Source organism: Ictalurus punctatus, chromosome 14, assembly GCF_001660625.3.
Source record: "Ictalurus punctatus breed USDA103 chromosome 14, Coco_2.0, whole genome shotgun sequence".
NCBI lineage: Eukaryota > Metazoa > Chordata > Actinopteri > Siluriformes > Ictaluridae > Ictalurus > Ictalurus punctatus.
Window position 1 is genome coordinate 14,670,086 of NC_030429.2, and position 25,476 is coordinate 14,695,561.

The following is a 25,476-nucleotide window of genomic DNA, read 5'->3' on the forward strand; positions in this document are numbered from 1 at the left end:
CCCCAAGCCATCTGTATTGACCTCTCATCTTCAATACAGAAATCAGTTACTCCCCTCACAATAAGGTTTTTCTTATCAGCCGCTACAAAAAAGGAGTGTGTGTGTGTGTGTGTGTGTGAGAGAGAGAGAGAGAGAGAGAGAAAGTAGTTTTGTCAACTGGACTCGTTAAAATGAACCCCAGTGACTCACCTTGATCTCCACTGGCTCCTTTGGCCCCCTGGCCAGCTGCTCCCTGGCCTTTACTTACATTTAAAGTAAATATGAAGCTGAGCACATGAAAGTGCCTGTGACCTTTCCAAAAAATGTCAATGCTAGCACTCATGTAGTAATGAGGACTAGAGCAGAGGGAAGCCTACTTTAACCTTTAAGAGAAGCAATGCTGTGGGAAAATGCATTATGCTAGCGCTGTGGTTAGCAACATAGCTACACTGTATTGCATTATCACAAAAGGCCACCAGCATCAGTGCCATCTCAGGGACACTCAAACTGCAACGATCATCGGTTGTTATTGTGTTTAGCTCGCATGCCAGGTCAAGTCGTACGTTGTGTAGCTGTAGGCTGTATACTATATGAATCGATTATGACTCCAACACATGAGTAAACTTTAATTAATGAAAGATTCTCTGCTGTACAAAAATCATTCCTAATGGGATTTGGCTTAATGGTTTCCATTAACCATTGAAATCATTAGATACTGATGGGAAATGGGTAAGGAAACCATTAGGCCAACTCCCATTAGGAACTAATTTTAACATTTTCTCACCTACTTTGCCATTTATGTCTAGTGTTTAAGACTTGACTGGAGAGAACTGTGGTGACGTGAACACAGACATGATGTTGTAGGCCTGGTGATAAAAGGCATGAATTCATTCTTCAGTAAGCACTTTATCCCAGTCAGGGTCATGGTAAATCCAGAGTCTTTCCTGAGAACACTGGCAGTGAGGCAGAGACACACCCTGAATTGGACGTCAGGCCATCACAGAATGTTGTACCCACACACATTCACATCTAGGGCCAATCCACCTTCTGGCTTGTTTATGGAAGGTGGGAGGAATTTGGAAAACTCAGGTAGAACATGCAAAACACAGACTGGGATATAACTAATATTTTGACATAGACCAATTGGGGAGATCCTTGTGTATTTGAAAAGCTTAGCTGACACTCTTGAATTCAATTCAAGTCAATGAGCTCAATTTGAAAAGTTACCGTCTTGAAGTGCTTGACGCTGTTGATGTGCCTGGCTTAATCCAATGTGGCATCTTATGCTTTCAAAACTATGATCAAAGAGTATATATAAAGGTAGGGATATGAACCTGTTCAACTTTTCCATAAAGATCTCTTTGTTGTTGTTTTTTTTATTTTCATTCACGATTAATTGCTGAATTTTTCTGATCATGTAGCCATTCAGCATTTTGACTGACACCTTAAAGGAAAGTGAATGCAAAGCTATATCAGAGAAATGAAAGCAAGCAATGACATGAATCATCCATTTATCTTGGTGTTCCCAGAATCTTGCTTTTACAGGAAACGCTCTCCTGTGGAGTGTTAATGTGCAGTCAGAGGCACTGATCTTCACTAAGCACCCAGCACGTTTAGTACAGCCGTCAGTCGAGCGGAACTGAAGCGCACTGAATCTGTTTTGCCTCCTCTTGCCATCGCTGGCTGTGACTCAGTTCTCCTCACTGTTTGTAGTAAAAGAGACATCTTTCACATGTGGAACAGTGTGTGTGTATGTGTGTGTGTGATAATGGTGAATGAGTGACAGTAGCTCCAGGTGGAGCGTGGCCAGTGTTAATGTGCAGGCCTGGAAATGACAGGCATGCTGTAGCGTCTCCTGCAGCAAACTCCCCACTCGGCCTAGCTGCATAAACACTGAGTGGCTACAGCACGCAGAGGTGTGTTCATTCACATCCAGCTGCTTTTAATATTACAATCATCAGACAGACACAATGGGACAGTGAGTATGACTGTCAGTTTACTCCCCGCTGAAACACACAGATCTGTTTAACGTATAGCCGATTACATACAAACTCACTGGTTGCTTCAACTTGATGTATGGATGAAGGATAATAACCTTGTTTATTATTATTGTTTATGATAATGAATCTTTGTTGGTTTACAATGAATACTTCCATTTGTGTGTTGGACAAGAGCATGCCCACATCATTCGGCTTCTGGTTAATAAATATAGTAAGTTACAAGTGATTATACAGTATGTCCTATGTATACTCACTGGCACTGGCCAGTCATGTGGCAGCAGCACAAGGCAGAAATTCATTCAGATACAAGGCAAGAGCTTCAGTTAACATTTACATCAACCATTAGACTCATCGACAGTTGAAAATTGGGAAAACGTCCCTTGGTCTTTTCTTCAACTGTCCAATTTCTATGAGCCTACTGTAGCCTCAGATTCCTGTTCTTGGTTCTCAAGATTCAACATTGTTGTGTGTTCTCAGATGCTTTTCTGATCAACACAGTTGTTTATTTGAGTTACTGTAGACTTCCTGTCAACAGAACCTGTTCTGGCCATTCTCCACTGACCTCTTTCATCAACAAGGCATTTCCTTGTTCACTTGATGTTTTTGTTTTTCATACCTTTCTATGGAAACTTTAGAGAATGTTGTGTGTGAAAATCCCAGGAGATCATCAGTTTCTGAAATACTCAAACCAAATAGTTTGACACCAAAAACCATGCCAAGGTCAAAGTCACTGAGATCACATTTCCCCCATTCTGATGTTTGAGGTAAACATTAACTGAAGCACTTTACTTGTATCTGCATGATTTTATGTGTACAGCTGCTACATAATTGGACAATTGCATGAATGAGCAGGGGTACAGGTGTTCCTATTAAAGTGACTGGTGAGTGTACATGTCCACATGATAATGTGAGTATTTGCATGCCTCAGTAATAAAGTGACTTTTAAGAGAAAAAAACTAAACAAAAAGCTCAGTCTTACTCTGTGCCCCTTACTGTGAGCGAGCGCTCATCCTCACTAATGAAGTAAATCATGGAGTGTGTCAATAGAGCAATTCATTAGAGCAATCCCTTGAGATTCATTGAATGGATGGAGTGTGAGCTGGCTACTATTTGTATGTATGTGTGTGTGTGTGTGTGTGTGTGTGTGTGTGTGTGTGTGTGTGTGTGTGTGTGTGTGTGTGTGTGTGTGCAAGCATATGTAGGAGGGTTTGTTTGTAAAAACCTCTATCTCAGTATTGACCCCCATATGTTGTGTATTAGGGAACCACGCAGCTCAGTTATGTTTGTAATTCTCTAAAACACATATGGCTCAGGTCACTATTACCGCACACCTCCTTTGTACACACAACAGAGTTTCCATATGGTGTGTGGAAATGGATACTCCATGGTCTGTCTCCATCACCTAGTGCTCTCCTGTATCCTGTACAGAGAGAGAGAGAGAGAGAGAGAGAGAGAGAGAGAGAGAGAGAAAATAATTAAAGGAAGAGATAGGGATAAAGACATTTGTGTAGTTTGTTTTAACACAACATCTTGTGAAATGTAATTAACTTTCAGAGTCTCTCTTTCTCTTTTTGCCTCTCACACTATTTCTGCCTTTTGGATGATTTATTTAAACATATTGATAATTACCACAGTTTTAGAGTAAACTGACCAAACAAATACAGGATTCAGTGTACTTTTACAGTTCTCATCAGTGTCTGCCTTTGTATCAGCTTTCTCTTTGGATTGGCTGGATATCTGATATCACTGAAAATTAGGACAAACAATCCACACATATCATTTCAGTCACTGCCAAAACCCTGGGTAGACACTATATTCAGTATCAGGCACATATATCTATACATCTTTGCCAAGTCCATACCATGAAAATGAGCACATCACAATAGGGAATCCCAGTAATATGGAGTGCGAAAATGTATCAAATATACCAATATCTATCTCTGTAATATCAGACAGGACTGCAGCTAAACACAGCTAATTATCAGTCTGGCATTAATCAAGGGAAGATAACAGGAGGTCTCTCACTGTCTCTGGCTATAAATTGAGTGGTGCTGTGGCACTGATTCTCAATCACAGTGATGGGTGCACTGCTGCCAGGCCTTTACCCGGGCACCACCAAAACCAATGAGCCGTGCCCAGCCAAGCTGGCACTCCCAGGCCCTGTCTGCACTCCTGACTAAATGTCCAGATTGGTGACTGTTTACTGAATGATGGCTGTTATTTACAGTTTGCTCAGGCAAATTAGCATCCTTCACAGTTTATTTGTCAATTAAATAGATGACTGAGATGACATTCACAACGTTTCATTCTTATTGCAAATGTTTTTCCTTTTCATTAAGTAATTGACAGCTGATATTACACAAGTGTTTCTCTTTTAAATGTTAAGCATTGCTGTTACAGTTATAGTATAAAATATATAGACATACAAGTAAACTCAAGTTAGTTTGAGAATCATGAGAAACAATTCAGTGGGTGTGATTGAAGAAAGCTAAGCCCAAAACCTAATGTGGAGGGAGACGTGTGTGTGGTGGTGAAGAAACTGAATATAGTTTAACATGGTTATGAGCTGACTGCTTGCTGTGCCTTAAGCGGTATAGTTTAACACAGTTATAGGATTACTGCTGTGCTTCTAGAAACATAAGCCTCTCTTAGCGCCGGCGAGCTTAAGACCTCCTATAACTGTATTAAAGTATGTACAATTTCTCTAGACACAGCAGTAATCATATAACTGTGTTAGACAGTTTGCAGTTTCTCAAGATACAGTGACGGCTGAATGTCAATTTCAAAGCGAACATGGGAGAAGCTGTGCAGGCAGTAACATGCCGATTCCAATTCAGACTCAGACCAAATTTTCTTGTGTTTTGGTCCTGTGGTTTTGTTGTGAATGTCATTTGATATTATTCAGTCCTTTAAGAGGATTGGTGTAGATCACCATTAGTAACTCTCCATGTCTGTCATTTTGCCTCTTTGTGTTCATGGCTGGCAGGTGGAGTGGGAATGTTACATCAACTGAAAGGCAACTAGAAACCACATTTGGTTAGAGCTCAATACCTTTGCAAAGATAGTTTGCAGTTTCTGACCTTAGACTGGGAGGTAAACAAAGCACTGAATGACCACTGGAGGAAACTCTCTGGTGTATGCGGCTCATTATCCTGATCACATACACAAGGAGACAGCGAGGGGGAAGGGAATATCCATTATAAGACCATCAAGACTACAGAGTTGAAAAACTTTATCCATTTAAATAGTTATGTATATAATAATTTTTATAAATTTTACTGCAAACTTAAATGCAGTTTATCAATCACTCTACCTTTAAACTAAACAGACTGGGAAAAGAGATCTGCCATTAATGCAAGTCCGTTTGTTAGATAGACCAGACCATTGTGAATCTGTTTATAAAAGAAACCTCAATCTGGTGTCACTCATTTAAAAAGGCATAACAGGATGCTGACACTGTACATGAAAATGAGAAACCATTGACCTTTACTTCTAACTCTCATGCTTGCCTCCATTCTTTCTTTCTCTCTTTTGGTGTCTGCCTTCCTTTCAAATGCACAATCCCCCGTTCCCTATTCAGTGTTATCTCAAATAATTAGCCCTCCATTTCGGCCTTGTCCCTAGAGGCCTTGTGCCACTTAAAAGGGCTTTTGGTGTGGCTGAATCTGGAGGGAGTTCAGATCAGCATGCAATCGTGCAGTCGCCCAATATTCAGCCCCCTAATTAACCACCCAGGTATTAGAGCTGCGCCCAGCTCAGCCTGAGTCCATATGGCTGGAACACCGCCACTGTGATAATCACCGGCAGTCACTGAGAGAGAGCGAGAAAGAAAGAAAGAAAGAGAGAGAGAGAGAGAGAGAGAGAGAGAGAGAGAGAGAGAAAGAGAGAGAGATGGAGGTAAGTCCCTCACCTAGCACAAAGCCAGAGTATATTATTTTTAATGACTCCCCAATGGTACAGATGACGGTACATTTGTTATTTTAAAGCAGAAGCTTTTCTACTCCACATGCCCTTGACCTCTCTTTAACATGTACTTGCCCTCTGCTGCTACAGGAAAATCACTATTGGGAAAAAGAAAGAAAGGAAGAAAGAAAGAAAGTGAAACAGAGTATTTTGTCACTTTTTATTTTATGCCCTTACACAACTGCTGAAAGATAATATATGTTCATTGATTTAATCCAAAGTGGATTTAAGCAGGAACATGGCTATTATCGTTTCTATTCATGCACAACTTCACCAATGATCACTCTGTCAACGTTACCTCAATGCAAGGAGGGTTTGGACACATATTTTCTTGCTGTCCCGACGAATTGGATCAGCGAACTGAAACAAATGCACTCACTAATTCATATCCTTGCCACTGAAGGAGAGACAGTGAATCATTATAGTAAATGTTTTTTTTTTTTTGTTGTTGTTTTTGTTGTTGTTTTTAGTTTTTTTTTGTTTTTTTTTAATGTTTCTATAGAAAAAAACAGATTGAGTTTAAACCCGCTTTGTTGGTGACAGCTGTATGGTAGAGGAACATTAAGAGCTCATTCATGTCTTTAATGATCTATGTAATGACAGTATGTGTGTGTGTGTGTGTGTGTGTGTGTGTGCGGGTGTGTGCGGGTGTGTGTGTTTATGGGAACACACCACAAAGTAACATGGATGTCTATAATGCACTGTGAATTAAGTAACAGCTGTCCTTGCGTAAACATGATATGCAAAGCTAATATGCTGTGGCTTCAGTTTCTAAAAGTTACAAATACCAGCATTCTGCTTTCTTCTAAATGCTTAACGTCTTTATCATCTAAGAAAACTACAGTCCATGTTTTTCAACTTAAGGGTTTGATAAATACTTGTCCAATTGTTGAATTTTTTTTAAACATCTGCCCTACTAACATAATTTCTTTCCCATTAGATTCTAAAGTAAACATTAGGGACTCCCATGGCAAGATGGCTACTCATTACTGGAATGGATGCATGGATGTTTTCCAAAAATCTGACTCCCAGTCAGTCAAACAGAATGTCTACTACAGGAGCTTTGTGAGTCAATTTATAAATTTTCTCCTAAATAGCTGTCCTTTCTTATGGTTATAAAAGTTAACTGACAGCTGTGCTGCTCATTTTAGGTATAAAGTGGTCATGAGAGAGTTGGAGTCAGTACTATGCCCTGTTATCAGGTCGGCTGTCTCGCTCTGGCAATCAGAGAAGCCTCAGTACAGAACTGGAGCCTGATTCCCTGGAGCTGACACCTCACACATCTTGTGTGAATGATATTTACTGTTGTGTCATGTGAGTACGTGTACTCAAACCATTGATAAAACTATGCAGTTCATTGTACATATCATTGTGCAATTCCAGATGATAGTATTATTTAGAATAGTAAATAATGACAAATGCCTTGGGATTGATAAAGTGATGATGAACTGTCAATCTTGTTTAATGACTTCTATTGGCCTGGGAAAACTCTTCACATGGAGAAATTTTGGCATTTATTTTTTACTATATATAGTTCTGGCGACTTCAGACTTTCGTGAATTGAAACATTTCTCTTTTTCATATATTTCAACCACACACAAAAAAGTGAAACATTTCTGAATTGTAGATGACCAGTATATGATTCCAAACTGAGTTTTGGCTTTGAATTGTTTGTGAGATTAACTATGTGAGGTTTTAGACATCTTTAGGCAGGACTTGTGCCTCTGTGACTTTTTACCACTGCATTTCTTTAAGTGGCCTTCCTTTTGCTTAATGCAAAGAATCCTTAAAAAACCCTCTTTCAAAAAAAATGCACATGCAATGTTACATGCACAACTGAACACCTGTCTAATAAATGAATAGATTAAATTTCTTAAAGCACGCTACAAGATCTTTAAAGTACCCACATTCATAAATGACCTACCAGTGTTACACAGAAACTCTCCTTTTATTTTTAATAATTTGTGTGAAACATGTTATTGCACAGTCCTCCTGTCTGCTCCTTCTATTCCCACCACTTTGACCAAGTTTGAACAAGAGCTGTAGTATTTCTCACTAAGCGCCCAGCTATCACAGACAACGTCCAGCATGACAGTGACTTTCAGAGTGGAAATGGTGTTGGTATTTTCCATACAGTTACTGAGAAGTCTCTCTCTCTCTCTCTCTCTCTCTCTCTCTCTCTCTCTCTCTATATATATATATATATATATATATATATATATATATATATATATATATATATATATATATATATGTATGTGTATGTATGTGTATGTATGTGTGTGTGTGTGTGTGTGTGTGTGTGTGTGTGTGTGTGTGTGTTTTATTATATATGTTATACATAAAGAATATATAATCATTAAAACTATGCCTGTTTACTAAAGTATGGAGAACAGTTATTTGTATATCAACATATTATTAATTACAAGCCTTAAAGAAAGCTTAAAGACTGTGTTTTTTGTTCCAGAGCTTGGTTTTAGGTTTGACAGTGTATTATTAGCAGCTTTTGTCATTAATTTTTAGACAGTCATTTCTGCCAGGGTGTGACATTCCCAGTGCTGTCCACAAAACAAACATAGTGGTGACAGTCTAATTTAGGCAATGTGTTGTCAAGATGTGCTCTAATCCTAGGTCACTGTAGATGGATTAATTAGAGGACAATGAATAAAATGTAATGTCTTATTTCTTAAATGAAACTGTTTTCCATAGCAACCAGTATGTGTCATTTCAAATTTTATTTGTCACACACACACACAGACACGCACACACACACAGACACACACACACACACACACACACACACACACACACACACACACACACACACACACACACACACACACACACACACACACACACACACACAGTACGACGTGTAGTGAAATTCTTTTTCCACAACTGTCCATGACATAAAATAGAATTTACATAGACCAGAATTTACTTGTATACAGTTAGAAAAAGGAAAAGTATTTTTAAAAAGTATAAAAATAGAATGTAATGATATATAGATAGGTGGAAGAAACAGACTGACTATAATTTGGATAAAGTCAGAGGTAAAGCTGTAAATTTAAGTTTTTTGAGATGGGGGAGTCTTCAGGACTAAGGAGTTTGCACTTTGAAGTTCCTTGATAACATGACAAGCTGCTTTTTTGCCTTATTAACTTTAAAGGCAATAAAAAAAGAGGCTGGAACGGAAATGCTTGTTAATAGCTGCTATAACATAAGTGACAACCGAAACTAGAAGTTCCACAAAATCAAATATTAGATAAAAGATATGTTGCGTAATTTTTTTAATAAATAAAAAATGTTACTGATGACAAATTGCTTGGTATAAGATGAATTTGCTATTATTTAAACATAATCATCTTTGGGGTGGTAACACTAAATTTGGTTCTCCGGTAATTGATTATATCCCCATCATGTTTTCATGTTCTTTATTTATATTTGTACTTTGCTATTGTCCTAAATCCATAGTTTAATATTATCACCATTTCTTGTGGCTTGACTCTGTCTGTCTCTTCTGGGACCACCTCGACTCATGCATTACTCTCTATAGACCTAGCCCCGAAATGCAGCCATAGGCTACGGGGCTCCTCACTAAGCAGAGAGAATGCAGAAAGGTCAAGCATCTGTCACCCCAATTCTCCATCAGTTACATCAGCCCCTCACACCTGCTCTGAGCTAAAGGAATGTTTGTTTATGTTAAGATTAAAATCAAATATTGCTGTCACCTCTGGCTAACTGCATGGTCAAGCAGAGAAGAGCTCTTTGTGGATTTTAATGGAAACTTCTGTGGACACACACGCAGTCAACAGGTGTGGAAATTAATGAACTTCACCGAAATGGCTTGAAACACTGTTTAGAATTTTAGATTAGATTAGATTAAATAAGTTATGCTTAATCACTTTAAGTCAGTCTGAACAGCCACTCGCATTTTGTTTCCTTCACAGCTATCATGAATCACAAAGGACCTGTTTTTATTACTAAATTCTCCTTGGATGTGAGTCAACAGCAACAATGGAGTCATCCAGGTTAACTTTTTCTTTGTGTCGCTTGTCTGCAGAGAAGAATACAATACATGACTATATATCATGGCTTAACCTGCCTGAACTTTCTTTGTGCTCCTGGGACACCACAAAGATTGATCACCTCAGCCTGGAGAAAGGATACTTTTCTCTCAGTGGCCATTGGATTACTTTAGGACAATTAGGCTTGGCCTTTGTGTGGATAATTACAGTAGAGTTTTACTTGGGCCCCTTCAGATCATTGGGACAACCTTGAATGAGTCACACTCAGTTTGTCATTAGATAAGTTATAAAAAGCCAAATGTTTTCCCTTTTAAATTTGAGGTAGCTGTGAGATGTTCTGTGTGTGCAATAAGGAGAACATGGGTTTACACCAACAAAAAGTTGACTCATAATACTACTATTGATGTAATATATGGACTATATGTTCATGTAGGTTGTTTGTGTATAGTCAAAAATTTCATTCCAACACACAAAGCAGCTGATAAGTTATTAACATGTTTTCCCTTTTCGTTCACTGTACAACCTGTACAATCTATTTATATAAGCTTAATGATTGATCAAAACTTTTTAGTGTGACTTCAATCTACTGAGTCACAGTACAACAATATAATACAAAACTGTCGTACACTTACAGGTAAATCAGCCTGAAAGAGTGATGTGGAAGTTATTGTGAAGAGGGAGGGTTGCCCTAGATTTGCAGGTGTGTTTTTGAGTGCACGAGAAAGACAATGTACGCAAAGGGTAATTAAAAACAGATTCCCCGTGTACTAGCTGATTACAGAGTAAAGCGGTCCAGCAAGTAGCCAACGAAGCATTTTGTTTGGACTCTCAAATGGCACACACTTTGATAGCAGCATGAGGTTCACCCAGTCTGTGGCATCACAGAGAAAGTACACATTACAGATTTGAACCAAGTTTACCTCATTGCTCTGATTAAATTTGAGCCTAGTGGGCAAAAACACTTTGCTACCAATGTTGTAAGTGAGACCCACATGCTCTCTGACTCCTAAAAATCAACTAAAACACATGTAATGTTTCCCTCTAATGAAAACTCTATCAGTCAGAGCTGATCCCTGATTAATCCCTCTCTCTTTTATCAGTGGCATTAATCAGATCTACATAATAAAGCTGCAACTACACTGATAACATTGCTTTTGATTAATGTGCTCAGATGATGTGATAGCTGCCTGTGGTGCATTTCATCGATTTCTTAAAGGGTTGGTAAAAAAAAAAAATATAATAAAAAAAAAAAAAACAGATAAAAGAGGGGAATCCTGGGTCTGACTACCCATCCAGGATTTGTCAGTGATTTATACGTGTTGCTCCACATGGACCAGAGGTTAGTCCTTTGTCACTATTTCTTTTACCGTTGCTGTTGTTTTTCAAGTCAACCAGGTGCAGAGCCCACGGCGCCGGTATCTTCGTTTCAACCTGACAGAGAAAAAGACAGAGAGCTATACACCTCTGTGAAACAAACGCATGCCAGGACATCACCTGCAAATTGCACTGATGTGTGTTCTCCTGTAGTGGCAACAATCACTGCGTCAATTACACACATGCTAAATGGCATGTTGGCTCTGCAAATATTTGAGGCAGTAAGGAAGTGGGAGTGAATCAGACGATAAGGCAGAAAACCAAACCTTGCAGTTTCCCAGAGAGAGAGATCAGATTCTCTGTGGGCCTCTCTCCTGGAGAGAGACTGATACAGAAAGGAAAGGAACAGAAAAAATAGAGGCGCTTTTGGGAGAGGAGAAGAGTGTGAACATGGGAAGAGAGTGAAGTTTTGATAGACAGATGAGTGGATAGAGGACAGATAGGATGAAGAGGAGTCTTTCTAGGCCTCCCTGGCTGTAGTGATCTTTCAGTGTCTTCCTCTCTTATAAGCCTGATTCCATTAAGATTAAAGCATACTTGACTGACAGGGCCAACAGTGGTGCAGCTGATTGTTTTCTTTTGTTTTTCCTCACTTTTTTGTGCCCAAGTGTGGCATAGCTTTACCACACAGTGACCTGGACAACAAAAAGGAAAATAATCTTTGTATTTCCTGTCTACATTTGGCTCATACTTTTGAAAAAATCCACAGTTGTGGATTTTGTTATATATGTATATTCAAAAGTGCTTTGTTTTAAGGAAGTCAGTGGATGTGTGAGAGCTCTCGTGTCTCTTGGTTCATTATCCTAGCATTACTTAATCTCAGTTAGCTGAAGGTCAGCACCACAGTGCCAGTCAAATCGCTTAGTTCCCATTTCATTCTCACTTTGACAATGGTCTCCAGAGAAGTGCCGTTATAGCACTGCATCTGTCTTCATTCACAAATCACCCTCCTAAGCCCAAACAGCTTTACAGCCCTTAATGATCATCAATTACAGAGCCCTTTCGCCTATCAAGGAGCACTTGATACACAAGAAGCACAAAACGGACTAAAAATTAACCCTATTGAGAAGCTCTGGGTGTAATTGGCTACTTGAATAAGCATACACAAAAGGCTAGCAGGGAAGGCAACTCAGGCCAAATGAGATGAGCACTGTTTACAGGCTCCTAAATACACTTCTCACTGGCAGCACAACAATGCATTGACCTCTCAACTTTGGCATGACCCCTCTCAGACTGTGTTAACTTCAAACCTCAGCATCCCCTCCCACAGCTGGGAGTTGTTATGATACCCAATAAAAAGACAGGCAGCCAATGGAGAGCCAGCCCATGGGCCTCACAGGCCAGCTTGTATGAAAACAGAGAATGCAACAGAAGCGTTAACTCATTAACGGTCATTGTTGAGCTAAAATGGCTGTCATGAAGAATCTGGCTGAATGGGAAATGAGCTAATGACCTGAAAAGCGACTTCAAAAGGCATTACTAAACAACTGAATGGACCCTTCCACTTCAGAGGCACCTCAATGGGTGACATGCACAGAAAAAAAGTCTGAAGCTTTCCACTGACCTAAAAGGATTCTCTTTTCCATGGAGAAAATGTAAAGTTTGCATGGGCTTTTTTTTTTTTTTTTTTGACGGTGGCAGATGCATATGAATGGGGGAAAGAACGGTCATTTCCCTTCATAATAAGCAGAAAAGGGCAAGAACATTTCTCCTATAGCACTTTCAAGACCATTTAAGACTGAGCAATATGCAAACTAATCACGAGCATTTCAGACAATAAGCATGTATACAGCAACTTTAGAGTTGATGCATAAGTCATAAAAAGAGTACCGCCTGGTGTGTTTTCTGCCATTTATCAGTGAAGGATCATGTTAAAAGCAGACATGGTTCTGCATATAAAGATCTCAGCATTTTCCCGTGTTCGAATGCTGTAACTAATCTCTAGTTTATAGAGCAGAACAGACAGACAGTTTTAATGATTGGTAAAGAATGGCAGGAGGAAGGTTTTGCTGCTAGTGAAAACCTCACAGATGTGTTTATCTTCATACCTCAGTGTGGGGCAGAAGGTAAAAGGTCAAAATACCACATTACCCTTAACTAACCTTGAATTTTCCTAAATACATGAAATAGCCTGTATGAATCCACCCAACGTCATATTTTAAAGCCACTTATTTCTGTTTATTTAAAAACAAATGCATAGAATAGTAAACATATGGGCTTAAACAGTCATTATCACCTACAGAGATGAATGGTAGCACAAAATTAGTCACACTCCATGGCCCTTCTGTAGCCATTAGGCTAATGGCTGTAGCAGATGATGCAGCAGTGGTAGTGGTTCAGGATATAACCAGAATGAGTACCATGAAGCCCCTTTGACCTTCTGTAGGTGGCTGTGAACCAATAGAGCAGGACACATCCTGAGAACCACCCCAAAGAGGAACCCTCTGTGTGTGTGTCCACGCCAGACTCAGGCTGCAGGGGGTCTTGTGTAAACAATGTTGGTGGAGGACTCAGCATGAGGTTAAATCTCTTTCTGGAGATCATTAATGGGCATCAGCTCAAGTGGGTGCACCATTTGGACTGGGCTCCAATGGAAGAGTTCAGACCTTAACCTGTGTGGGTTGGCACTAAATCAGCCAACCTCTTAAAAGTAGTCCCCTCCCCCTCTCTGGGGGGTTCTTGTGTGGGAGGTTTGGGTTATCAAACAATGATTCCCCTTCTGCACTCAGTCAGATAAGACGCCTGCATTGGTTTTGGGGTTGTCCTGAACAGAAAAGCCCATGTAGGGGTGTGTGTGTAGGTGTGTGAATTGACCAGGCTTGATGTGCCCCCCACCCCCCACCCACACACACGAGGAGCACAGTTTGGGGGCCTCAGCTGTCACATGTTGGGGCGTCCTGTAGCGCCACACAACCCCTCTCCAGCTGGAGTGATGATGAATGGATCGTCCTGCTGATTTAGCCTGAGGTCAAATGTAGAGTGATTAGTACAGCACAGCTGAGAGCTATCTACACAACACACACACCCTGCATATACATGCTGGAGCAAAAAAAGAAATGATAGGGCAAATGATAGCTGGATGATAGATGGTGTAAAAAAACAAACAGAGACATAGAGACATACACAAATGCATTTTTACCTATACAGTGTATAACTTATAATTTCTTCATCTGAGATATGCTTTTATTCAAAACGTGTCACAGTTTGAGCACTTAAAGGGTTAAGGGTCCTGCACAAGGGTGCAACAGTGGCTCTCTAGAACTCATAGGATTTAAACTCACTGTTCCAATCACTAACTCAGAGCTTTAACTGCTGCACTGTCATTCCACTACACATAATTCGGCACCGAACACCACAATGAGCCAGACACCACCAACAAAACCCAGTTCTTAATGTTTCTAATGTTCTTACCTTTTGCTCTGCCTCATAAAACAGACAGTATGAGTGGCGTAATCAGAAGTATAGATCATTGAGGCTGAGCTTTAGCCTGAGGCTGTAAGCAGAGAGCCCATAGAGAGGCCACCAAGGGCCAACTCTCCCCTCTCTCACTCTGCTCCAGTCACGCTTCACAGTGCTCATAATCTCCCACCCAGTCCACAACACCATGCTGCTCAGAGAGCTTCAGCAACCTTCCACATTGTGCTGCTCTCCCCCCTCCCGCTGGCCTTTCAAGCAGCAACAAAAGAGCTCTGCCTCTAATTACAACCCTCCCACTTCAATTTGAGCACCCTGGTTAACAGGCCATTGATACACACTTAGTGTAGGCACCTGTGCTCCTAAACACAATTTCCACACACAGCCGCCGGCGAGACAGGGCAGAATCAGAGGCCGGCGCAGGCACTCGCCTCCTCCATGCCCACGCTGACCAGAGGAGGGGAGCTTTTGAAAAGAAAGCGAGTCGATAGGGGACGAGGTATCGCTGTCATACAAGCGCTGTAGCTTAAGGGCAAAAACACAAAGCTGACACCCCACTAATCAGACGTGATAGGTCTGCGCTGGGACTGTAGAGAAACAGGATGTGTGTGTGTGTGTGTGTGTTCACATTTGTTTATGGGTGTGTAACCAAGTATGCTGGTGTCTCAAACACAGACCTACAGGTTCTTTCCTGCCAAATAGGAGCAGTTAATCCAAGCTATGTACTGCTAAAAGAAATCAATGAATAACATGCAATAGGAGTACTGTCTAGACAGAGAAAAAGTAATTTCTCTATGAAATGTGGTGTCTGTTAAGAGTAACGTGCATTAAACAATAAAAACATAACTAGACCAAATTTGCATTCATATCTTCATAATCCCGAGCAGTAAATATATAATGGTTATGTGATTCATGTAAAGCAGAGTCATGGAGACTGGGACGGCAAAGCTGACAATAAGGGCTGTTGATTTGAAGTGATGTACTCTCGCATGAGTGCTAAAAATGAAAAATCCATAATTTGCATCTGATTCACCACAGCCTGAATATTGAAATTTGATCTGAGTGAAAAATATGTCAACCAGATTTACACAGCAGCAGTGACAGCCTCTCCCGTCCAACCGCAGCCTTTCACTGCTTTCCATCATTCATATCTAATGCAATAAAACTGCAATAACAAATCCTCGCAGGATTTGAATAATAAACAGAGTCCTAAGAGACACAGCCTCAGTAAGTAGGCATGGGAAATGACTGGGATGTTGCTGTGCCATTGAAAATTCAATGCAAGAAATCTCAAATGGCTGTGGCCACATATATTTGCCTCCGTACTTCATATTCATTGTCAAGGTGGAGTGTTGTCCTGTAAAATTGGCCTGCACTTTGTAACCAATAAATAAGTAAAATAAAACAGTTTTCTCTTAAATATACTGATATTGTTGCATGTGCCTCTGGTGAATAGAAGTATATTTAATGATCAGCACAATCTCAATCTCCTTAAGGGGCCATTGTACTGGAGCTAAACTGACGCCTTTGAAGATTACCTCTCACACACTAAGTGGAGGGAGATAAACAGAGCCACACAAAGCTTCTCAGTCAAAGACCAGGGTTTGGTTACTGCACCTCTACAGAGAAGCTGTACATAACTCTGTGGAATCTGGAGCACAATCATTTGCATGTTTAAATGGCAGAAGCAGCAGAATTATCTCTCACATTTCATATAATAACACTGAATCAAATTACACTGAAAGAACACGGGCAAACATTCATCACAATAACAGCAGATATAGCCAAACCAATTTAACAATACAATTGAACTATGATTCAAATAAGGATATAGAGAGTGATTCGCTTATTGTTTCACTCATCTCGAGCATATGGAGTACATGAACTTTCTGAAACATAATCACTCCACCAGGTTGACAGCACACTGGCAGTTTCAGTTGCAGGTAGTTTCAGTGAGGCTATCTGCTTCCCATTTCTCTCGCTGTTACATCTTTTCTATGTGATCTATCAGTCATGTATGTGATTTGATTTTAAGTGAACAACAACAAGGAAAAGACTGAAATTACACAGCTATTGCGGTGGAGCTAAACTCAGTTAAGTGGCAAGCAGAGTAGGCCTCTTGCTGCTCTTTTGGCTGCTGCTGGGCTTTCGTTTCAGCCCTCAAATTCCCCTCTCCTTTGCTCAGAAGGGGAGCTGTTAATAGGATTATGCTGCCTCGGCCCTGAACAAGTATGGTTCCACACAGTTGGCTCGACAAACAAGGATGGTGGTAGAACTTGGCCTGCCATGCTGATCTGTGATCAGGTTCTGTACTTTCTCTGATAAGGGATAGAGTCAGGATTTAGGAAGAGAATACTGTCCTGAAATCAGAGCAGCAGGGAAGCGGCTATAGAGCTCTAATGCGATTGTTAGAGGAGGAGTGGAGATCTGTAGGCCAGTGCCTGACCATAACAATTCACTGAGGTGGAAGGTGTTAGATCTGTCTGAGGTATTCAGCAGACTAACATCCAGCCTTGGCCTCAGCACCATAACACAGCTATAGCTGCTACGCTGTGCCTCATGGTCATGAGACAGTAAAGGAAAAGATAACACTTGGTGGAACTAATGCGCCTTGTCATATCTATAGCCAGATCTGAAGCAGTGAAGCCGTGAAAGGGGAAAAAAAGGATTATCCTTTGCAGTGGCCACATTAAATGGTGCAGTGAGATCTTTTGCTGTACTGTATGTAGCACCACAACAACTGTCAGCTACCTCAGTGTTTGTTAAGAATATTCGCAGTTTGTACGTGAGAGCAATAATCAATGCTTAATGCTGCAGTATTGTCAGGACGGCAGCTGATTTTGGAAGCTACAGCCATAAAGCTTATATAGAGAGAAAAGAATAACGGTCAGTTGTGAAGCATCTTCATGATCTATTTAACACACAAACATGGTGTGCTGTTCTCAGTTGACCCTCAGACCAATGCACCTGGGATTGATACTTTGACAAGCCTGCCTCACATTCCTGGAGTGTGTGCGTGTTTAACTAGCTATGTTCTAACCCTCCCCATTCACTCTGATTCTGCTCTCTCTACTCTTTCTTCATCCCTCCTTCCTCCCCTTCCTTACCAACAAAAGATGGATGCTGTAGGGAAAATAATTGCTTTCTCTCTCTCACTGATGTTTGCACTAAGTATTACCACTTTAACGAGAGAGAGAGAGAGTCTGTCTACATCCTGTCTTAGCCTTGTACCCACACAGCTGTAGTTAATGTTAAAAATGACAGCCTCTGAACGTCCCAAACACAGATAACACATAGCCAAGTGAAGTAAAGGTTATTAGGTTTTAGTTGTAGCTAGTGTTAAACATATTTTGTAATATTTCATTGGATATAAAGGGAAATCGTTGAGCACACAACAATCTGACAGCAGTTCTGTACTTAAGCTAGATGAATCATATGAACGTTTGTATGCCATTGGTTTAAGAATACTTTGAACAAATTGTTCCTCTCTGTAGAGGTTTTGTCAGGATATTGTGAATTGTTGCATGGGTAATGTGTAGTGATAGAGGCTCTGATAGTGCACTAAAGTAGTTTGATAATGTAATCTGGAAATAGAGATCTTGTATTAAAAATGATGGTCATGGATCAGGCCTAGCACAATTATAATTATCTTTCATCTATTTAAATGCTATAAATTTGCACACTGTATTAGCACAAAACAGTGCAGTCTTAGGGTAATCAAATAACTTGTTTTGTTGCTTTTGGATCGGTGATCAAGCACGTTTGATTTCGAATGAGAGAATGGCGAACTTCAACTTGAAGGTGGTTTGCATGAACTGTGAGAGATTACTGAAATCAAAATGCTGGTCACATTGTGCATGATTCATCAGAATCATCCATTATAAAAACAAAGTACTTTTGCCTTAATTTTTTTTATTGACTATATCACCATGCATATGTGGTCAGGGGAAAATAACATTAACCATATTAATATCATGTCATGCATCACCTCTTCTCACCTTAGTCCTAAAAACCATACAAAAAATGGGCTATGATTTCTGGCACAACATGAGCAAATACACCTTGAGAGGAACCAGACACCAGACAGTGGCATTAGAAATCATTAATCTGCCACAACTGTATACCAGTCAAACAGTACTAAATGTTTTGAAAGGATGGTCCGTATGATCACGTTATTTGCAAATACCATAAATGTAAATACAGGTGCATCTAAAAAAATTAGCATATCGTGGAAAAGTTCTTTTTTTTCCATAATTTAATTAAAAAAGTGGAACTTTCATTTATTTTATAACCCCAATTCCCAAAAAAATTGGGACGCTGTGTAAAAAGTAAATAAATGTAAATAAAAACAGAATGCAATGATTTGCAAATCTCTTAAACCCATATGTTATTCACGGTAGAAAACATATCAAATGTTTAAACTGAGTAAATGTACAATTTAAAGAAAAAAATAAGGTAATTTTGAATTTGATGGCCGCAAAACGTCTCAAAAAAGTTGGGATGGGGCAACAAAAGGCTGGAAAAGTAAGTGTTACTAAAAAGAAACAGCTGGAAGAACTTTTTGCAACTAATTAAGTTAATTGGTAACAGGTCAGTTGCCACCTAACCAACCCCCCAAAAAAACTTACTCTGACACTTACACCTCTACTCTGCGCACTTTGCTTCTTCTGGAACTCAATTAATGTTCTCTGCTTGATATATCGCTTGGCTTGTATTTTCTCATTTGTAAGTCGCTTTGGATAAAAGCGTCTGCTAAATTAATAAATGTAAAACATAGAGACGCAGAGTCTCTCAGAAGTAAAGATGGGATGGAATCTGGATGGAAGTATATGTTGCTGTAAAACCTATATATACCTTTCAGCATTAATGTTGCCTTTCCAGATGTACAAGCTGCCTATTCCATAGATACTAATGCACCTTCATACCATCAGAGATGTAGGCTTTTTAACTGCGCGCTGATAAAAAGCCGGATGGTCCCTCTCCTCTTTAGTCCTCCTTAGATTAGAGGACGCGGCGTCCATGATTTCCAAAAAGAATTAAAAATTTTAATTGGTCTGACCACAGAAGATTTTTCCACTTTGCCTCAGTCCATTTACAATGAGCTTTAGCCCAGAGAAAACGGCAGCGGTTCTGAAACATTTTCACATATGGCTTCTTCTTTGTATGATAGAGATTTAACCAGCATTTGTGGATGGCACGGCGAACTGTGTTCACAGACAATGAGTTCTGGAGGTGTTTCTGAGCCCATGCAGTGATTTCTATTGCAGAATCACAACTGTTTTTAATGCAGTGTCACCTGAGGGCCCAAAGGCATGCAACATTGATTTTCACCCTTGTTCCTGAGAGATTTCTCCAGATTCTCTGAAACTTTTGATGATATTATGTACTGTAGATGACGAGATATTCATAGTCTTCACAATTTAACATTGAGGAACATTATTCTGAAATTGTAGGTGCAGTTTTCCGCAGATTGGTGAACTTCTGCCCATCTTTACTTCTGAGAGACCATGCCTCTCTAAGATACTATTTTTATACCCAATCATGTTACTGACCTGTTTTTAATTAACCTCCAGCTGTTTCCTTTTAGTAACATTTACTTTTCCAGCCTTTTGTTGCCTGCATCCTAACTTTTTTGAGGCCATCAAATTCAAAATTACCTTATTTTTTTTCTCAGTACATTTACTCAGTTTAAACATTTCATATGTTTTCTATGTTCTATTGTGAATAACATATAAGTTTATGAGATTTGCAAATCTTTGCATTCTGTTTTTGTTTACATTTTATACAGCATCACAACTTTTTTGGAATTGGGGTTGTATATTCATTACACATAGAGTGTAATATTGCAAGCTTTTTTTTTGTTTTAATCTTGATGATTATGTCTTATAGCTCATGGGAATCAAAAATCCAGTATCTCCAAATATTAGAATAAAGAATTTATAATACAGAAATGTCGACCTTCTGAAAAGTATGTTAATTTATGCACTCAATACTTGGTCGGGGCTTTAATCCTTTTGCATGAATTAATGCATCAATGCAGCATGGCATGGAGGCAATCAGCCTGAGGCACTGCTGAGGTGTTCTGGATGCCCAGGTTGCTTTGATAGCGGCCTTCAGCTCGCCTGTATTGTAGGGTCTGGTGTTTCTCATAGATTCTCTATGGGGTTCAGGTCAGGCGAGTTGGCTGGTCACTCAAGCACAGTAATACCATGATCAGAAAACCAGTTACAAATAGTTTTGTCACTGTGGGCAGGTGCCAAGTCCTGCTGGAAAAGGAAATTAGCATCTCCATAAAGCTAGTCAGCAGATGGAAGCATGAAGTGCTGTAAAATCTCCTGGTAGACGTTGCATTGACTCTCGACTTCAAGCAACTTGGATTCTGTTCCTCTCCACTCTTCCTGCAGATTCCGGGACCTTGATTTACAAATAAAATGCAAAATTTACTTTCATCTCAAAAGAGGACTTTGGACCACCAAGAAACAGTGTTTTAAGTAAAAAGGTGCATTAATTAGCTGATTAAAATTATTCTCAGGTCAACACTGCTGGATTATAAATTCTTTATTAGAATATTTTTAAAATACTACATTCCAGTATCTCATTTCCATGAGCTGTAAGCTTTAATCATCAATATTAAAACAAAAAAAAAGGCTTAAAATATTTCACTTTATGTGTAATGAATCTAGAATATATGAAAGTTCCACTTTCTGAATTAAATTACTGGGAAAAAATCACCTTTTCCACGATATTGACATAATTTTTTTAGATGCACCTGTATAAATATTGTGCATAAGAGTCTAGGAATAATCGGTCTTTATGGCCAGAGCAGCAGTTCTTAAGTATAAGTCTACTATTTCATGTGTTTCATACTTAGTCCATCTGTTTCAATGGAGAGTAATGTGGCATTGAATTTCAAGCAAGCAAAAATAATTGGAAAAAATAGTCCTCAATTATTTGTTTATAATCTGTGTGTCATTGCATAATTAGTTCATGAGAGTAAAAAGAGCTAAGAATAAGGCTAGGGCTATTTCTAGAAGTGGCATTTGCATCTGCAGTCTGTTGTCTCTCAACACAAAGATCAAAGATGCCAAACACTGATACACTTTAGCAAAATCTAAGGCATATTGCAGCTTTTTAAAAAAACATGTAGTGCTTGAGATGAAATGAAGATTAGTTTAAACTATAGCAACAGACAGAATAAGTGTGTAGGAGAAATGGAACTGCACATAATCTGTGACACGTGGTGGCATGAACATATCTGCCAGTGGAACTGACTCACTTTGGCTGATGACATAAATACTCTCAAATTAAAGCTAACATTCTGCATTTAATAGTCTTTACACATACTCTTTACGAGCTGAACTACAGCCAAGAGAACAAAATGTCCAGTTACTTATGGACTGCAAATAATTAAGCCTAAGATGTTCTGTGCCAATAGAAATGAGTGCTAAAAGAAGAGAAATTTAGGTCAGCACTAATAACTTTTTGTCTGCTATCACCAGGTATCCACTTTCCTTACCATACAAATGGACCATGCATGCTGCTTAAGGAAAGATACATTAGTCCGATTCTGGAAAAAGAGAGATATGAGTGGGACAGTGGGGGAAAAGTAAGCTCTAAATGTTGGGATATATTCAGAGGAGAAGCGACGTGGTAATGGCTCTGAGTCTGGCCACTAATAGTTATTTAATACGCCCATCACCATGCTGCACTCACTCTGCATACCGAGCACACAACCAGGGCCCTAAAACCTCTTTAACACTTATTCAAGATGACAGGAAAAATGAAAGCGTTTGTCCTTTCAATGGAAAAAGTAATCATGGCTACATTATCCTCCTGCTCACTGCTATCATACTAAAGCAGGGGAGAAATGTCACCAAAATGTATTTAAACGCTGATGGAGTGCCGGTGCTTGATTCCCGCCACGGGACTGATTAATACGAATAAATAAATATAAAAATCCTCAATTTGTATGTAAATGCATGGTTTGGGGGTGGGGTGGGGGGATATCAATGGCTGGTGCTACCTGCGTCTGGAGGGAGATGGTAATAAAGTGAAGTGTAATGTGGTAATTATGGCAGTTTATGGTGATTCGGCTGTTCGGCCCATATGGAGTAATGGGATTCTTATAGAGGCTGTTAGTGTCTACAGCACCTCTGTTGCTTTAGCATAAAGAGCAGCTAGTGCTAATCAGTTCACAGTCCACTCAGCGAGAAAAGTGAAGATGGCTAATATATTCATCTGTTAAGAAATACAGGTAATTTCCCCCCTTTTTCTTTCCAGGTCATGCATTTTACAACTGAAGATCCCAGTGTTTGTTGTTATGATGAAGATCTTAGAGACAAATTGAAATAGTCGTTAGCCTCTATTCAGATATCAGCAGGTATGTAATACAGTCAGTGATAACAGTTCTGTGAAATAAAAGAAGAAATTGTTCTGGTTGCGGTCTATATGACAAGTCAAGTTTCAACCAAAGATAAATTTATCACAAAGTTAGAGGGGGGAAAAAAGCCGGAGAACAAAGCTCTCGAGCTAAATGCTTCTGGACAGAAGTCATTCAGGTATGTTTATCTCGGGTTTCTCTGTAAATAAGGCTGCTTTGTGTTAAATTGGATTTCACAGATCACAACAGCCGGCAGGATGCAGCCACTCAAGTGCAGCTCTCAGGAGAAACTTATCGAGATCTTTAATATCACTTTGGCATAAACACTCTGTGCACAGTATTGACTTTAAATAAAAACAGCATTTAAATATTAATAGCTGTGGATTGTTGGGTAGTGAACCTGATCTGAGAAATGCAGTATGAATATATATTAATCCTCAGCAAAAGAGAACACTGAACTCTGTTTTATTCATATTCTAATGCATTTATGCTAATGGTTTAGCCTCTCCCTCTACTGCATGATTGTTCATGAGAACTTGCAGGAACACAGAATGTATATTGTTTGCATTCGATTTAATGGACGTAATAACTTTTTAAGGCTTTAGAGATAAATTAAACCTTCACGTTAACATAAGTAAGTTGTCTTCTAGGTAAAGTAGCTCTCTTGTCAATCCATCAAAAGACATTCACTAACTAACCACAACACAGCTCGAATCACTGTCCACTCAGCGCTGCTCTTCCAAAGCTCATTTCATGAAGATTCACTCAGTCCCGTCAAGGTACGGCATGCTGATATTTTCCCACGAACTAACGGATGGTCAGCCCTGATAGCAGCCAATCCATTACTGTCTGCGGTGTGTCAGCCCAAGGGTGAGAGTCATTAATTACGCCGTTCTCTCTCTCACTCACTCAGAGCTACAGCCACAGGAAGACCAGATGTGAGGGACAGACCTGATTATCCTGTCTAAAGATTGGAAGAGATTAATTTTTCCTCTCGTAAAAAAAAAAGTGACCATGGTGGAGGGCTGAGTGCGAAAAGGGGGCACATTCATTTCAGATTGTAATCATTCTCTTAAGATTATAATTGCCTTTCTCCTCCTGAGCATGTTTTACATTACAATGCATGTTCCTGGTCTATTCAAGGATTCATATGTCGTGAGCTGCAGTTTAAAAATACATTCACACAATACATTAAAATGGCTGGAAAAGAATGCACTTGACAAAGGGAACCTGGTCAGTATGCGTTGCAGATAGAACTATATGTAATGTATAACTGGTTACCCTGACAGTTTAGAGACAGGAGCCATAAAAGAGTGGGAGTGGATCATGTGGCGCTCCACCTGCACACCATACCACATCTCACTAGCCTGCTACATCGCGCGCACGGGCGCGCACACACACACACACACACAGAGAGGGCTTTTCTTACTCACACGCAACCTTTAAAAAAAACACGCTCAAATTTGTTAATTTTCTTTCTCTAAACACACACACACGCACACACATGGCAAGAGAACTCATTCAAATTCATTAAGCTCATTCAAATAAAAACTTTGACCACCTTTGGCTGAATATGACTTTTTAAATCTACTGTTTTTTCGATTCTACAAGTTTACACTGACTCACCATCAGGCTTTCTTTATATTTCACATATCCACACTTATGAGTAAACAATATGTATCAGCATTTTGTAAATAATCATTAGAAGATAGACAGAATAATGGTGGCACAGGGAATGGTGGAATTTCCACAATGTGGAAATATGGTCTTTTTACTGTCCATTAAAGCAGCATATCTGCCATATCCCTAAAGAGATAGCATTCTTTCTCTCTTTTTTTCTATGCAAGCTTTTCTTAGGGGAGGGGACGTAAGGGGTCATTTGTGAATATGTAACAGGGAAAGGGAGGTCTGTCATTTTGAGTGACAGATATGAAAGCTGTGAATATTTAAATGCACCCTTACATATTCTTATCTGACTGCTGTGGACAGATGTCAACATAGCAGAAATACTGGCAGGTTATATGAGACCACAGGAGACAAAAGATTTCCTAATTCCCGCACTGAAAGGGAGACAGCTGACAGTCAACTTTGTCCACGGATAAAACCATTGAGAGGTTAAAAGGGTTCAAATATGAGTGGCTACTTTTGTGTGTTGGTCTGTCAAACCACATGATCAAATAAAACTAAACAAATTTGGACCACTTGGCTTTTTCCACTACATTCATTTTTCAATGTCATGAAATGGACCACATGTGTGGTCTTATAAATAATGCAAATATAAATTTAAACCATAGTTCTGTATACAACACAAATAGCAACGAGGTGGTATTTAATAAAT

At 39.5% G+C, this 25,476-nt stretch overlaps 1 non-coding gene across 1 annotated transcript in view; it reads right to left on the reverse strand.

Annotated features, from left to right (window-relative positions):
• Positions 1 to 1,955: 1,955 nt before the first annotated feature.
• LOC108274567 (uncharacterized) overlaps positions 1,956 to 25,476 on the reverse strand; it is a 45,052-nt gene continuing 21,531 nt past the window's right edge. Inside the window, exons 2-3 of the transcript XR_008397882.1 lie at positions 11,338 to 11,401; positions 1,956 to 3,399 (exon numbers count right to left, since the gene is read on the reverse strand). This is a non-coding gene — a transcript (uncharacterized LOC108274567). The remainder of the gene's footprint in view (positions 3,400 to 11,337; positions 11,402 to 25,476) is intronic.